This window comes from Copadichromis virginalis, linkage group LG23, assembly GCF_057382275.1.
Source record: "Copadichromis virginalis isolate Kocher_CV1m ecotype Utaka linkage group LG23, C_Virginalis_male_GT1.1, whole genome shotgun sequence".
In the NCBI taxonomy this organism is placed as follows: domain Eukaryota; kingdom Metazoa; phylum Chordata; class Actinopteri; order Cichliformes; family Cichlidae; genus Copadichromis; species Copadichromis virginalis.
Window position 1 is genome coordinate 36,798,387 of NC_140639.1, and position 14,971 is coordinate 36,813,357.

Consider the following 14,971-nt stretch of genomic DNA (forward strand, 5'->3'; position numbering starts at 1 on the left):
TTTCCAATTCTGATCCCACGGTCCTCAGCTGGAAAAGGGTGGCGTGCTCACTCCGAGTCAGGGACGAGTTCCTGCCCCAAGTGGAGTAGTTTAAGCATCTCGGCCACCTTCTCCCCTCACTCGGGTACTTGTTCGCGAGTGAGGGGAAAAGGGAGCGGGAGTTCAACAGATGGATTGGTGCTGCGGCTGCAGTGATGTGGACGTTGTACCAATATGTCATGGTGAAGTGAGGGCTGAGTGTAAAAGTGAAGCTCTCAATTTACTGGTCGATCTGCGTCCCTACCCTCACTTATGGTCACAAGCTTTGGGTAGTGACCGAAAGAACAAGATTTTGGATACAAGCGGCAGAAATGAGCTTTCTCCGAAGGGTGGCTGTCCTCTCTGTTAGAGATAGGGTGAGGGCTTAGGCCATGCGGGAAGGGCTTAGAGTAGGATGGATGGATGGATAAAAACAGATGAGGGTCCAAAGTACAATGCCCACCTTCACTTGCTAGAATGCTGAAATTCTGCCTGAAATCTTGGTGATATTTTGGAATCTAAGCTAAATTTTAAAAGCCATATCAAAGCAATAAACAAATCATCCTTTTTATCACCTAAAGAATATATCTAGAATAAGGGGACTGATGGCCCAAAATGATTTAGAGAATTTTGTTCATGCATTTGTTTTCAGTAGGCTTGACTACTATAATGGAGTTTTTTTCAAGTCTCTTTTAAAAATCATTAAGACAACTGCAACTAATTCAGAACACAGCTGCATGTTTCCTTACAAAGACCAATAAAAGGGAACACATTACTTAAGTTCACAGATCTCTACACTGATTTCCTGTGCCCCAAACATCTCATTTTAAAAGGTTGCTGCCAGTGTATTTGTCACACTGCCGCCAGGTGCTGAATGGTTCTGGTCCAGAACTAAACTCTACTAATTTGGTCAAATAATATCAAACTACCAGAAAACCTGAACTCTGATCAAAATCTGCTCAAAAGTCCTTTAAATTAGGTCTTGAAACTTTTTTGTGTTATCACTTTTAAATAATATGTACAGGTTTTTTTTTCTCTTTTGAATATATTTTCATGCATATGTACACTGACAGTGGTGGCGATGATGATGATGATGATGGCAGAGCTGATGATGGTTGTGGTGGTGATTGTGGTGGAAATGATAATAGTTACGATGACGGTGTATTTGCCATTGACCTCTGTTTGTGTCGTATATAACTCACCGTTGATGGTTTCTCGCTATCTGTTGTTTAATGTTCTTTGTTTTTAATGTAATGCCTTTTAATGTTTATATAAAGCACCTTGAGTTGTCTTGTGCATGAAAATGTGCTATATAAATAAATCTGCCTTGCACCTCCCCCCTCATACTGGTCACCAGCTTTGTCACACACTGCTGTGGAATGGCATCCCATTCCTCAACCAGCATTTGTTACAAGTCTGCCAGTGTGGTTGTGTTGGTCCCTCTGGCACAAACAGCAACCCAAGGTGATCTCACATGTGTTCATTGTGGTTAAGGACAGGACTGGAGGCAAGCCTCTTCCTCCCAAATTCTGGAGATAGTCTGATAAATCTCTCTGATAAACCCACTCTCTGGGGGCAAAAATTGTTAGGGGATGGAGTTTGGTCCCAGACTGTGGAGATTTGGCCACTGGTTGCAGCTTTGTTTTTCAATGGAGGGAGAAGCCACCCCACACCATCACATTGCTTCCACCAAATCCTGTTACCCTGTTGGAGTAATTATATGCTTTTTGATAAAGCATAGTTAGGGCTGAATTAGTTGACCTTAAGTAATTCCTTAGATACATTGCAATACCTCTAATCTGCTGGGGCATTCCCATGATGCATTGTTTCTTTTTCAGTCACATTTGGTTAAGAGTTCAAAACAAGTATACAAGTAGCTGAGGTTGAGTGGTTTGGAGACAAAGTTAAAGAGGCCAGGCTGAAATGGTTTTGACTAGGGCTGGGCGATATATCGAGTTTTTTAAAAATATCGATATATTTTCATACGAGATATAAGATGTGACAATATCGTTTATATCGATATAGTCTATGTTACGTTATGATTATACTTGTGAAGCCACAGGTTTGCCTCTCTTTCGTCCACTTTTGTCTCTACGCAACGTTACTCGGCCTCGCCTCTCCTTCACTGAACACAACTCCGCCTCCCCCATAGCTTCACCTGCAGGCAATGACAAGATGAAAGCGGAAAATCTCCGTTAGCGAGTTACCGTGCGTGGGGCTGGACGGTGTCAACGTGTTAGCGAGCTAACCGCGCTAACGACATGCAGCCAGGAGGGGCTGCACGGCCTAAAATCCTTTCATTTTCTCAAAAATCGACAGTGCGCCTTATGTATGAATTCTGGTTGTGCTTACTGACCGCGAACCGATATTATGTGGTACACAGCGCTCAGCAATCTGTCAAAAAATGTTTTAATATGACTTTGCTAAGCTACGGAGCTGCACCGCTTGATGGATTGTCGGAGGATTACGGCTACCGGGGAGGAGCCTCGCGGAGTGATACGTACTGTGTGTGTATAAGGACCACAAATGGCACCTGTTCAGAGACGTGGTGCAGCTGTGAAATCTGTCTCTTTGTTATTATGCTCAGCGTCTATTAGTTTACATTTTCACTGCACAATTGTGAGCTTTTTGTTATGCACAAAAACAACATTGTTTTCTTTTATTTATGGACCATGATTATTTAATATATGCTGATAATTTATTTTTGAGTAATATCTACGCTGTATGTAAATAAAAGTGCCCGTGTGACATCTGGGACACAGTGTGACTAAGAACTCTCTTTTTGTTCTTAACTTATGGCTTTAAAAAAAAAAATCGAGATATATATCTTATATCGCCATCCAGCTAAAAAATATCGAGATATGAATTTTGGGTCATATCGCCCAGCCCTAGTTTTGACATGTATGGAAGACAAATATTGGATATACTGGACAACTGATGTTAAAAATGGAGTTGCTGGGCAGAAGGAAAAGAGGAAGACCACAGAGCAGGTTCATGAATGTAGTGAAGAAAGATATGCAGAAGATCTGTGAGACAGAGAAAGATGCTAGGGATAAGGAGAGCTAGGGGCAAACTCTCTGCGTTAGCAAGCGCTAAAGTGAGAAGGCAACACGTTCTCACTCCCAACTCGTCAAACGTGTGACGCATGGTCCTGTTTGGCTTTTTGTTATTTTAATTCTCTTTTCTGTTTTCCAGAACAGTTCTTCACAGTCACTGTCCACATGGGTCAGTGGGACCAAGAAGCACTCTGCTAATGTGTGGACCCTGACCAGCAATATCCAGCAAGACCCAGACAGCGTTTTCTATCTCCCAGCTGGAGTTTTTTGTTTGTCTGTGACTGGAGAGTCAGATTTTTGTTGAGCTTCACACTTGCAGAGGTAAGTCAGTTTGCAGAGATCCCTCCCACCCTGGCTTTTATGTCCTAGATTTCTTATCTGAAACAGTAATATTTCAGTGACTGCTGCTTATACCACAGGTTAATACACTCTACTGATCCCTGATAGGAGAATCATCAATTTTGCCAGCAAAGAAGCCTGGTGGATGTTTGTTTACAGTCTGATGATGGGACATCATGCTCTGCATCTTCAAAGTTTGCCTCCTCATTATTATTCATACCCAGTAATGTGAAGTATGCTTATATCTACTATAACTGAACCAACCTGGTGCTTTTCATTTATGGAGGCTGTTGAGTCTGAATGTTGGATGTTGTGTATCTCGTGTTCTCTGGGCTTTGTTGTCCTCAGTCTTTTCGCAGGATCAGAAAACAAAACCAGGAGGCGCGTAAATGTTTCTTCTCCATGATGTTTCTTCAAATGTTTCTTCTGGATGATGATATGACCGTGACACGGGATGCCACCTTTGGTCTTGTGATGAAGCAAAGCTCAAGAAGAAGTGGGATTAAATGGTACCCACATGTTGAGAAGGATGTACAGGGGCACCTGCAGCCAAATCCAAGCTTCAGCTTAGTTGTAGTTGCAGAACGCTATAGACTGAGACAGCTGAGGCATCAAATGTTTGATTAAACGGATGAAAAAGAGAAGTTTTTTCCCTATAATTATCACTTCTTAAAATCTGTAGCAGCTTCAAGTTTGTCAGCGTGCTGAGCATGCTCAGAATGTGACAATATATTTTTGTTCAATATTTAATTTCTTTCAGTTGGAATTGTTAAATGAAAATATATATATATATATATTCTTATAATTTAGCAAACTAATTTATTAAATATATATATATACATATATCTGTATTAGTTTTAATAAATTAATTTGACACCTGTATTGAAAATACCATATTGTATTCATACAGAATCAGTTTGGTATCATTGTTTGTCTGTTCACTGATTGCTGAAACTAAGAGCTACTTTGATCTGTTTAGATCTAAAGTATCCAAAGTTGAGCTCTAATGTTTCTTCACCCCTGTGTGTGTGATATGTGATTTCCTACATGCTAGCAGAGCAGCAGTTTGTGCTCACAGATGGTGACGGTGTGGAGAGACGGTGGTGTTTCCTCAGAAGAACCAGCAGAGTCACAAAGGACACCAGTCCATCTCACCACCTTGACTTGCTGACTGATGTTCGTCTGCACTGCACAGAGGAAATCAACTGACCGAGGTTTGTCCAGTGACGTGTTATGAAATGTATATTTGTTTTATGCTTACAGATATGTTTTTCTTGACAGAGGCTCTGCAGAGGTTAGACAAAGCAGAGAAAACATGTGCTTTACATTTTACTGTGATTTATTGAGATATTTGTTGCCTGATGTTCAGCAGGAATGCAGAAATAGAATCAAAGGGAGATGTTTTTGATGTTTTTGTAATGATGTAAGTAAATCTTCAATATTATTTATTTGCTTGGTTATATTAGGAGCGTTTCTGAGTGAGGGGGAGAGGAGTCATCATCCAGGTAAAGTGACGTGGATCAGTGGATACACTTGTCTCCCCTTTAAAGGAGACGATCCAAGTCATCCTTAAATGTTAGTGCTTTCAAATACACAAACATTTTTAAAGGACAAAAATGAACATCCAACTTTGACTGTAATACAAAATAAATCTTTGCATGTGTGTTTTCAAACTCTCAGATGGGCAGTATATCAGTCTTGGACTGTCTAACCTGCCGGAGCAGCACTGAATGACCACCGCACATGAGCATGTTCCTGCAACATTCAGCATCTGATCCTTCATCTGTGTGCTTCTGCTTTTGGTAAGTAGAGTTACCCAACTCCAGTAACTCTAAACACATGCCATCCATTTCTAACGGCCTGGTTACTTCCTGTCAGTTACTTTAGAAACCATGTGGTCACCTGACCTAACACTGTTTCTTCTCCTTCCCCTTAATGTTCAAGTGTCACATGTCAAACAGCTGGAGAGGAAACTACACCAGTGTACTGAGATGTTTCACCAACACGTGCCAGATGCTGTTCCTTCATGGTGACATCACCAGAGACAGCCCCACCCACCTCAGGACCCATTGATTATGATGATTATAATGATGACAGCGAGCGGAACTAAGACTGTAAAAATCCACGACCAGAATGTTTCTTTCTAATTATTAATGAATACTGAGAGCCTCTTTCTGTGTTTTGTCTGTTTTGGGGTTGTTTTTTTTACCTCATTTGTTACTAACAAAGTTCACCAAACTCACACAGTTTACATTCTGTATGTTTCCATCTTTACCAGCCACACTCTAACTGCATTTAAGAAAATAATCCTTCGAAATCGTCGTTTTTCTCTTTTGTAATTGATGATAATTCAGTGAATATACTGCGCTGCTTCCTTTTATTGCGTCACACATTGCTTTAAGTTTTTCAGTGTCCAGTTATTTTTTACTGCTGTTTGAATTCTCTGTATGTTTGACCCTGTGGACTGTTTGATGGACTGCTTGTCTTCCTGTTCGTTACCGCCGCCTGTTTTTTAACTCATTCACTGCCAGGGTTTTTGAGCATTTTTACTCATTTTTGAAGAGCCACAGAAAACTGTGTGTTATGATCATATAAACGCTGAACCTACCAAAATGAAGAACAGACTCTCTTCTTCCATCCAAAAAAAAAAAGCTTGTTTCTACCATTTTCCATTCTTTAGTAATCAGCTGTAGAAGAGAGGTGGGTTCCACCAAAAATGCCTGTTTTGACCACAAAAAGGGAGAAAACAAGCTTTTTGTGAAAAATACATTTCAAGCAGTCTGATGTTCACTGACAAGCTGCCCGAGGTTGTATTCTAGCCCCTCCCATTGAAAAACGTAATTGACGTCTATAGACGTCAATGGCAGTGAATGAGTTAATAAAGATTTGGATTTCTGACTTTAACACAGCCTCTGCGTGTCCTCCCTTTGTGTCCTCTTCCTCTGTGAATGTGTTGCATGTGTCACAGATTCATTTTATTAACAGCTTTCCCACAGTGAGTTGCATCAGCATTCATTCACAGCACATTTCGGAAGGATTCAGATTAATACAGTGATCTTACAGTCAGAATGATCCTGACAGAGTGCCACTGTAAATGATCTTTCATCAGGTAAATTTTAAAGTTCAGTATTTCAAAGCAGGAGTTATGAAGAATCATACTGGCATTAGGACTAATAATATGTACTTACAAAGTCAAAGTTTTTTAATTATGCTAGAATATTGGAAGACAATCAACTTTTAGTGTTTTCTGCATATTAATTATTCTGAAATAGAGACGGTGACCCTAACTGTACAGAAGCACTAAACAACTGACAATCTAACAGACATCATTGGCCTGAGCCGTCATGCACAGTGAGTTTGATCCTTTGCTGTGAGAGTATGACAAGCATGTTTCTGGTCAGTTTGGAAGAAATAATATCACAATGTTGATCTTTTTTTCAATATTCCTTCTCTTTTACAACATAAACTGTGATCAAAGCTACTTATGTTCACAGCATGTAATAATACTGACAGTCCAGGGCATTGTGGTCTGTTGAGCTAGGGTTAGGGTTAGCAATTCAGACATATGTAATAAATATTAAACGTCTCTGACGTGGGCCACTGTCCGCAGTGTTGGGAAATCCATACCAGGCTGGAACGAGTCAAGGTAGGTGAGCATCCACGAGAAGACACAGCAGATGTATCCTACTAATACTGACAGGACCAGGAGACTCCAGAAACCGAGCATCTTCTCTTCAGTGCCATCCTCTCCTGTCACCCTCTCTGCCCGCAGCTCTTTGAGTATGGGGTAGATAAGGGCGCAGAGAAACCCTTATTACTAATTTGTATTATAATTCAATTTTCATGAAATATTCATATTCAGTATTGGTCCTTTTATATTATAACCACACATCCACCCAGGCTCATGGTGGGGCAGGGCTCTGTCCTGGGATGCTTGAGTACAAGGTAATGTACACCTGACCAGGTATCCAGTCTGTCAGATTTGTTTTCAATATTTGGTTCAAAAACATGAGTGACAACAAAAATCCAACTAGGATTCTTGCATATGATGAATGAAGTCTGTCTTTGACTGTATTGTCCAGCTGATCCATCAAACCCCCAGCAGGTGAACCTTATTCATGACATAACACGGCAACAATGCAAAAAATGAAACAGCAACAGTCTAAATGTAAAGTGCATTCTAAACTCCTCTTCAATAAATCATATGAAAAGAGTCATTCAGGACTGTAAAACGTGAACTACAGAACCCAGAGTCTTCATCATTAAATCTCTGGTTGCTTCATTTTTCTATACTATATAAGATATTTTAAAGGTTAGGTTAGGTAAACTTGCATTCTCATGGTGAGGCAAAGTGCTTTATGTGTGTGTGTGTGTGCGTGTCATGAACGGCTATAAAAGGCCTATAATTAAAGAACAAAGCGGGGTTTGAGTTCGAGTTGCGGCAGACTGTCACTACTTGTAAATGGAACGCAGCCTTCCTATGGCGGACAGCTAATAACAGGAATCGGACGCGGTCCAGCCAAGTCCACAGCAACCACCATAGCAACCGCCTAGCATGACCTTAAAAACATATTCTGTCTTCATAACTATCAAAAACGTGAAATGATTTGCAAAGTGTGAAAGAAACAACTTCTAAGTGGTTCCTCCTTTAACAGGATGACTGCTCAGGGGTAAGGCCATCATGCAGTCCAGCAATCTTTATGGCTCAGATTTGTAGAACTATTTAAACAAATGTCTTCTGAATATTCAATTCAGGTTCACAGTGGGAGGGGGGGAGGTGTCGTGGAATTTTTAAAATAAAGTCTGCAACACAGAAAGAGCTGTGATCAAGCTATTTGTTACTGCGCCAACACACATCAAACATCACAGTTCAGTCATGTCAGTGCTGCCACAGAAGTTGTGCTCCTCCTCCTTTACGCATTCCAAGGAAGAGGGAGGAAGTTACAAACTGATCCTACCACACTTCAACAGATCAATGGTTATGCTGTTTTGTGCCCTTGGCCTTATCAGCACCCGTAAAGGGAGTTGTTCTCTCAAACTGCTGACGCTGAAGTAAGTTCATCTAGTTTTAGAAACTTTCACTGAACAGTCCATAACAGTGTCACAACTAAGCATATGCATAAGCACTTAAATACTTTAAATGAGAATAACAGAAAATTTCTATTAAAAAGGCTAGAGCCTGTCCCAGTAGTCATAGGTAGGACACATCTGGACAGGTCACCAGTCTGTCAGAGGACTAACACAGAGACAAATCTATTTAAAATTAATGTAAGTTTGCTGCAGCTGTATGTATGAACATGTGTTTCTGTGCTCACAGTCCACCTCTCAGGAACCTGCAGTTCACTTTTAGTCAACTTTAAACAGACCTCACAAAAGGCTGATGTGGCTGGATCAGTAGTCTGATTTAAGTACGATACCTTTGGCCAGGGATTAATCTGGTGCATCGCTTCACTGCAGTCTTACGTATTTTCCCCACACCTGAATAAAAAATACTTATATATACAAATAACAGCTTCAGCTGATGCAGCCTGACTCAATCCTAAATGTTCAGCACACAGAGACACAGAGGTGCCGTTTAAAGTTTAGTGATAACCTGAGTCACTGATCATTTGCAGTATTACAGAGTCTGGCAGTCTTTGCATGATGTCCACGACACTGTAAGTTTCTAGCTGACTCTCAGGTGTAACAGGTGTGCCAGCAGGAAAGAGTAACAATAACCTGCATCCTGAGGTTTGTCATGCAGGATTAAATTTACAGTGGCTTTGTTCACACAGCTAGGATTGTATTTTACACTGACCCTGGGTCAGTATAAGTATCATACAGTTTAAACGAAGCACTGAAACTTGCACATATTTATTATGGATGCACTGAAGCTAATCGAGATATTTGCTGTCAATCTGTGGCTGCGATTAAACACTTTACTGAAAACTTTATTAACTAGTAACTTCATCAGTCATGACAGAAGCTAATATTTCTGTGCTAACATCGTTTAAACAGTAACAGCTTTACTCCAATATAAGCTAACGTTTACACCGTAACTTTAAGCTAGCACCATAAAGACGGTAAAACACGTAATAACATCTACAAATGCATCTTAAAGCTGTTATATTAGCACTCGGTGTATTACTAACATAACCACATTAACATTACTGACACTCGCTGACTTTTAAATGCTGTCCGTTTAAATGGTCTTACCTGTACACACTGCATATCCACCGGATTCCAGCCAGAGTGGATTCTGGAGTCTTCCACGCTCCTGTTAGTGATCCTCCATCTGGATGGATGAGAACAACCTTCTGAACAATCTAGCAGGAGATGGCCCATATCTATGGGACTGGTTTGTGCTTATAACGCCCATTGTATGGACTGATAACAGCCGAAGCGGGTGAATAGTGACCCAGTAGCTATGTTGGCCATTACCCAGCATACATCACTCCCTCCATAAATGCAATAAACGATACAAAAGTATCGTTCTACCTGTTTTTCAGGTAGTTGTTTACATTATATAGTTTATTGTGTTCTGTATACGTCACTACAATGTGATTTGGAAAATGTCTAAATATCCATTCGCTTCCGCTTATCCTTTTCAGGGTCGCGGGGGGCGCTGGAGCCTATCCCAGCTGTCATAGGGCGAGAGGCGGGGTACACCCTGGACAGGTCGCCAGTCTGTCGCAGGGCCTGGATGGATGGATGGATGGAAAATGTCTAAATATACCGACAACAGGCACTTCCGCGGCAATCTCTTCAATCGGAGGACCCTTCACGTCAATTCCCGACGCGAGGGGGGTACCCTGCGCGTCCATAAGTGAAGCAGAGGGAGCCTGACCATGCGTCACACGTTTGACGAGTTGGGAGTGAGAACGTGTTGGAGAAGGAAGAAGAAGAAGAAAATGAATGCCTTTAAACTTAATGTGGCAGGGTGTGGTCTGCTGTTCAGCTGCAGAGGAGGGGTGCTGCAGTGGGTTTGGGGGCAGTGCCAGGGATGCTGGCAGGGCAGGTGGGCTCAATCATCCAATCATGCTTTCCCTGTTTTAGTAGCCAGCTGGGACCACAGAAGACGAGAGACCTGAGCCAGAGCAGCCGCAACGGCTGAAAAGGCTGCAAGTTTGTTCACTGAAAAGGAAAATAAAAGGTTCACTTGCCCTGCAACACTGACGTGTGTGTGCCGGGCCAGACACGCAGTGTCACACTTATAAAAAAATGAAGTTGTTCCAACTTATATTTATATTTACTTACATTCTTATTCATGAGGACCTTACTATCAGTACATTTCTCTGAGATTAAATTGAATAAAGGGATAAACACAGGTTGCTGAGTCTGGTAGTTGCAAAAAGTCCAACTTCTAATCAAAAACTAATGAACAGTCAAGGCATTGCTGTGCAAGTGTAGATAGTAAATTTAAGACATGTTTATAGATGCTGTTGAAGTCCTCTAACTCATATTTTAACTATGTGGAACACACAAAATTCTTCTTTTTTGTGTATAAATTTCCCTCTTCAGTCATGAATGATGGACAACTTTAGTGATTTATATTATTTATATAATAATGGCTGGCAATTGGATATGCATGGTTGCACATTTGAGGGTTTGATGGTTGTGAACTTTAGGTCATTCACCGCAGCTTTCAAGTGCATTCAGGAAACCACAAACAACAAAATAATGTGCATGTCTGGGAGAAGCCTTTCAGATTAAGAGGTCATGGTAACATAGCGATACTCATTTCAAGCACAGTGTTTTAAAATCTCCACTGCATGTCAATTACTTTATTCAGGCTGGCAATACCACAAAAAATGGCAAATGTACCAAGTGCAATATCACTAAATAAATAATTTAAAGAATGGGTACATTTAATAGCTCTTGTTTGATGTGTTTTTGACATGTGTCATGGAAAATGTATTATCTTCGTGCACATAAATGATGTGTAAAGTCAACCTAAAGGGAACTGTGGTTCTCTCTGTAGGCTTAGAAATGTTGCAATGATTAACAAAATCCCCAGAAACTTTAAGTTGCTTGACTTGGTGAGATTTATTTAGAGCTGGGAAATGTGCATTAACAGCTTAGTGTACCTAGCAAGTAGTCCTGTTTTATTATATTCTGTTAAAAATTTGTCGTATAGCATTTACATATCCGTGAGTTTAAAACTTTAAAAGTGGAAATCTTCTAGGGGTATCTGAAAGCAGCCTCTGCAGAACAGCAAATGAGTCATTAAACAGCACTTCTGCCACCTTGTGGTACAAATGTATGACCCTGATCCTTGTCAGGCGAATATAATTTTGAGGCAAAAACATGGAGTTTTCAGAAGAGATTCAGGAAAAATTAAACCAGTGCAGACCAGCATTTTTTTAGGGGTCAAAAAAGAAAAGTTGTATCTACAACCAGTTTTTGATACGGGCGGTTGCCCGGGGCGGCATCACGGGCATCGGCAAAAAAATAATAATAATAATTTACTCGTACTCATGCTGCCCCGACGTCATGCCAGCGCATATTGGGATAGGCATAGGCACCGATCGGCTTACTATCGCCCATTTGCTGGGAGTAAGGGCACACCGTTTGCGAGGTGCGCCTGCTGCTTGTGGCACAGGGAGGAGAGGGCGGGGCGGCGGGTGATTCTCTGGCTGGCTGGAGCTCGCGAAATAAAATAAAATAAAAACAAAACAGCAAACATGAAAACACCGGACATTATGATACAGATTTATAATTTGCACCGATGTTTTTTTCGAAATTCTGTACGCGAAAAGTGAGCGTGAGAACCCTTGGTGCGCTTCCTCGCTGAAGTCAAAGTAAACTTTATTGTCATCTCCGCTACATACAGTCCAGTATATCAATATATATAAGAACAGTAAGAAAATAAATATACGCTTTATGACTAGGGTTAAATGGATCGCGAGCCGTGGTTTTTTTTTTTTTTTTTTTTCTCTCGCACTCTTTTTCCGCTTCACTCCTCACGCGAGCCTTGTGCTTTGCGCTGGGAAGAGGAGGGAGGGGCGGTAGTTAGACTTGCACAGGAACAGAGCAGGAGGGGGAGAGAGAGAAAGAGGAAGGTAAAAAGAACCACTAAAAGTGCAAAGAGGGACTTTTGGAGGGGGTTTTGTAATTCAGTGGGGAGGGAGACGAGAATACAGAACATTTGGTCGATGATTAGAAGGATGAATGGTATGAAAAGGGAGTGTGATTATCCAATCCTGAGGGATGGAGACGTCAAAGCTGTAACAGATGAGGAAAAAGCAAATGTGTTGGCTAAAACTTTTGTTAAAGTCCACAGTTCAGGCAATGTTAGTGAGGAAGGGCGACGAGGCAGAGACATGACTATTGCAGAGAATAGAGGCAATGGACCTGGTAGGGGATGCAGATGATTCATTAAATATCCTTTTTACAAAGCCAGAACTACATCGGGTACTACAGAAATCTAAATTATCAGCGCCGGGAAAAGATCAGGTATGCTATACCATGTTGAACCAACTCAGTGAGTCAGCTAAAGAACTTTAGGGTTGTATAACAGAGTTTGGGAGGGTGGGAAACTGCCGCAAAGCTGGAAGGAAGCTGTGGTGGTACGGAAACCTGGAAAGGATGTCACAAATCCAGGAAATTTTAGACCTATAGCGTTAACATCGCACATTTGTAAAGTGATGGAGCGTATGGTAACTGAAAGATTGACCTACTATTTGGAAACTATAGGCATAATTATTAGGCAACGTCCTTTCCTTTGGCAAAATGGGTCAAAAGAAGGACTTGCCAGGCTCAGAAAAGTCAAAAATAGTGAGATATCTTGCAGAGGGATGCAGCAGTCTCAAAATTGCAAAGCTTCTGAAGCGTGATCATCGAACAATCAAGCGTTTCATTCAAAATAGTCAACAGGGTCGCAAGAAGCGTGCGGAAAAACCAAGGCGCAAAATAACTGCCCATGAACTGAGAAAAGTCAAGCGTGCAGCTGCCAAGATGCCACTTGCCACCAGTTTGGCCATATTTCAGAGCTGCAACATCACTGGAGTGCCCAAAAGCACAAGGTGTGCAATACTCAGAGACATGGCCAAGGTAAGAAAGGCTGAAAGACGACCACCACTGAACAAGACACACAAGCTGAAACGTCAAGACTGGGCCAAGAAATATCTCAAGACTGGTTTCCTAAGGTTTTATGGACTGATGAAATGAGAGTGAGTCTTGATGGGCCAGATGGATGGGCCCGTGGCTGGATTGGTAAAGGGCAGAGAGCTCCAGTCCGACTCAGACACCAGCAAGGTGGAGGTGGAGTACTGGTTTGGGCTGGTATCATCAAAGATGAGCTTGTGGGGCCTTTTCGGGTTGAGGATGGAGTCAAGCTCAACTCCCAGTCCTACTGCCAGTTTCTGGAAGACACCTTCTTCAAGCAGAGGTACAGGAAGAAGTCTGCATCCTTCAAGAAAAACACGATTTTCATGCAGGACAATGCTCCATCACACGCGTCCAAGTACTCTACAGCGTGGCTGGCAAGAAAGGGTATAAAAGAAGAAAAACTAATGACATGGCCACCTTGTTCACCTGATCTGAACCCCATTGAGAACCTGTGGTCCATCATCAAATGTGAGATTTACAAGGAGGGACAACAGTACACCTCTCTGAACAGTGTCTGGGAGGCTGTGGTTGCTGCTGCACGCAATGTTGATGGTGAACAGATCAAAACACTGACAGAATCCATGGATGGCAGGCTTTTGAGTGTCCTTGCAAAGAAAGGTGGCTATATTGGTCGCTGATTTGTTTTTGTTTTGTTTTTGAATGTCAGAAATGTATATTTGTGAATGTGGAGATGTTATATTGGTTTCACTGGTAAAAATAAATAATTGAAATGGGTATATATTTGTTTTTTGTTAAGTTGCCTAATAATTATGCACAGTAATAGTCACCTGCACACACAGATATCCCCCTAAAATAGCTAAAACTAAAAACAAACTAAAAACTACTTCCAAAAACATTCAGCTTTGATATTAATGAGTTTTTTGGGTTCATTGAGAACATGGTTGTTGTTCAATAATAAAATTATTCCTCAAAAATACAACTTGCCTAATAATTCTGCACTCCCTGTAAGATTCAAAGGAGGGTGGGAGGAATGAGAAATGCAGGACGGACTAGGAGGGAGGAGGTGATCATATCCAGACTGAGATTTGGACATACTGGCTTGAATAATACGTTATTCATGATACGGAAACATAGTACCGGAAAATGTGATTACTGTGGGGTAGAGGAAACTGTAGAACATGTCATGTTGCAGTGTCAGAGGTATCAGGTTGAGAGGAGACATTTGATTCAAAATCTTAGTAACCTAAAAATCACACTGGATTTGGTTGATTTGTTGCGAAAGGAATCGGGAAGTAAAAGTTATCAGGCCTTATTTCAGTTTTTAAGAGAGGGGAACCTGTTTGGAAGGATTTTTTTTTTTTTGAGCGTCGTTCCAGACCATACTACATACCAGTTGGTGGCGGTAATGCACCTTTCAATTGTTTGCCAACCGCCAATACAACTGAAAGAAAGAAGAAAGAAAGAACAGAAAAGACTAAACTAGTAGGCGGGGTCAACTGGATCGGCTC

General features: G+C 41.3%; 1 protein-coding gene and 1 long non-coding RNA gene across 4 annotated transcripts in view; one reads left to right on the plus strand and one right to left on the minus strand.

Annotated features, from left to right (window-relative positions):
- Positions 1–9,881, minus strand: part of LOC146681512 (bile salt export pump-like) — a 37,695-nt gene extending 27,814 nt beyond the window's left edge. Inside the window, exons 1-2 of one of the 2 annotated variants that reach the window (XM_085447635.1) lie at positions 9,609–9,881; positions 7,041–7,187 (exon numbers count right to left, since the gene is read on the minus strand). The gene's annotated coding sequence lies outside the window, so the exon portion shown is untranslated. The remainder of the gene's footprint in view (positions 1–7,040; positions 7,188–9,608) is intronic. The other variant, XM_085447634.1, reaches the window with a different exon arrangement.
- LOC146681513 (uncharacterized) lies at positions 4,230–5,922 on the plus strand. Of its 2 annotated transcripts, XR_014917944.1 has the most exons (4): positions 4,233–4,627; positions 4,880–4,988; positions 5,094–5,215; positions 5,358–5,922. It is a non-coding gene; the product is annotated as an uncharacterized LOC146681513 (long non-coding RNA). The 2 variants fall into 2 exon arrangements; XR_014917943.1 differs by having other exon boundaries at positions 4,230–4,988.
- Positions 9,882–14,971: the final 5,090 nt, after the last annotated feature.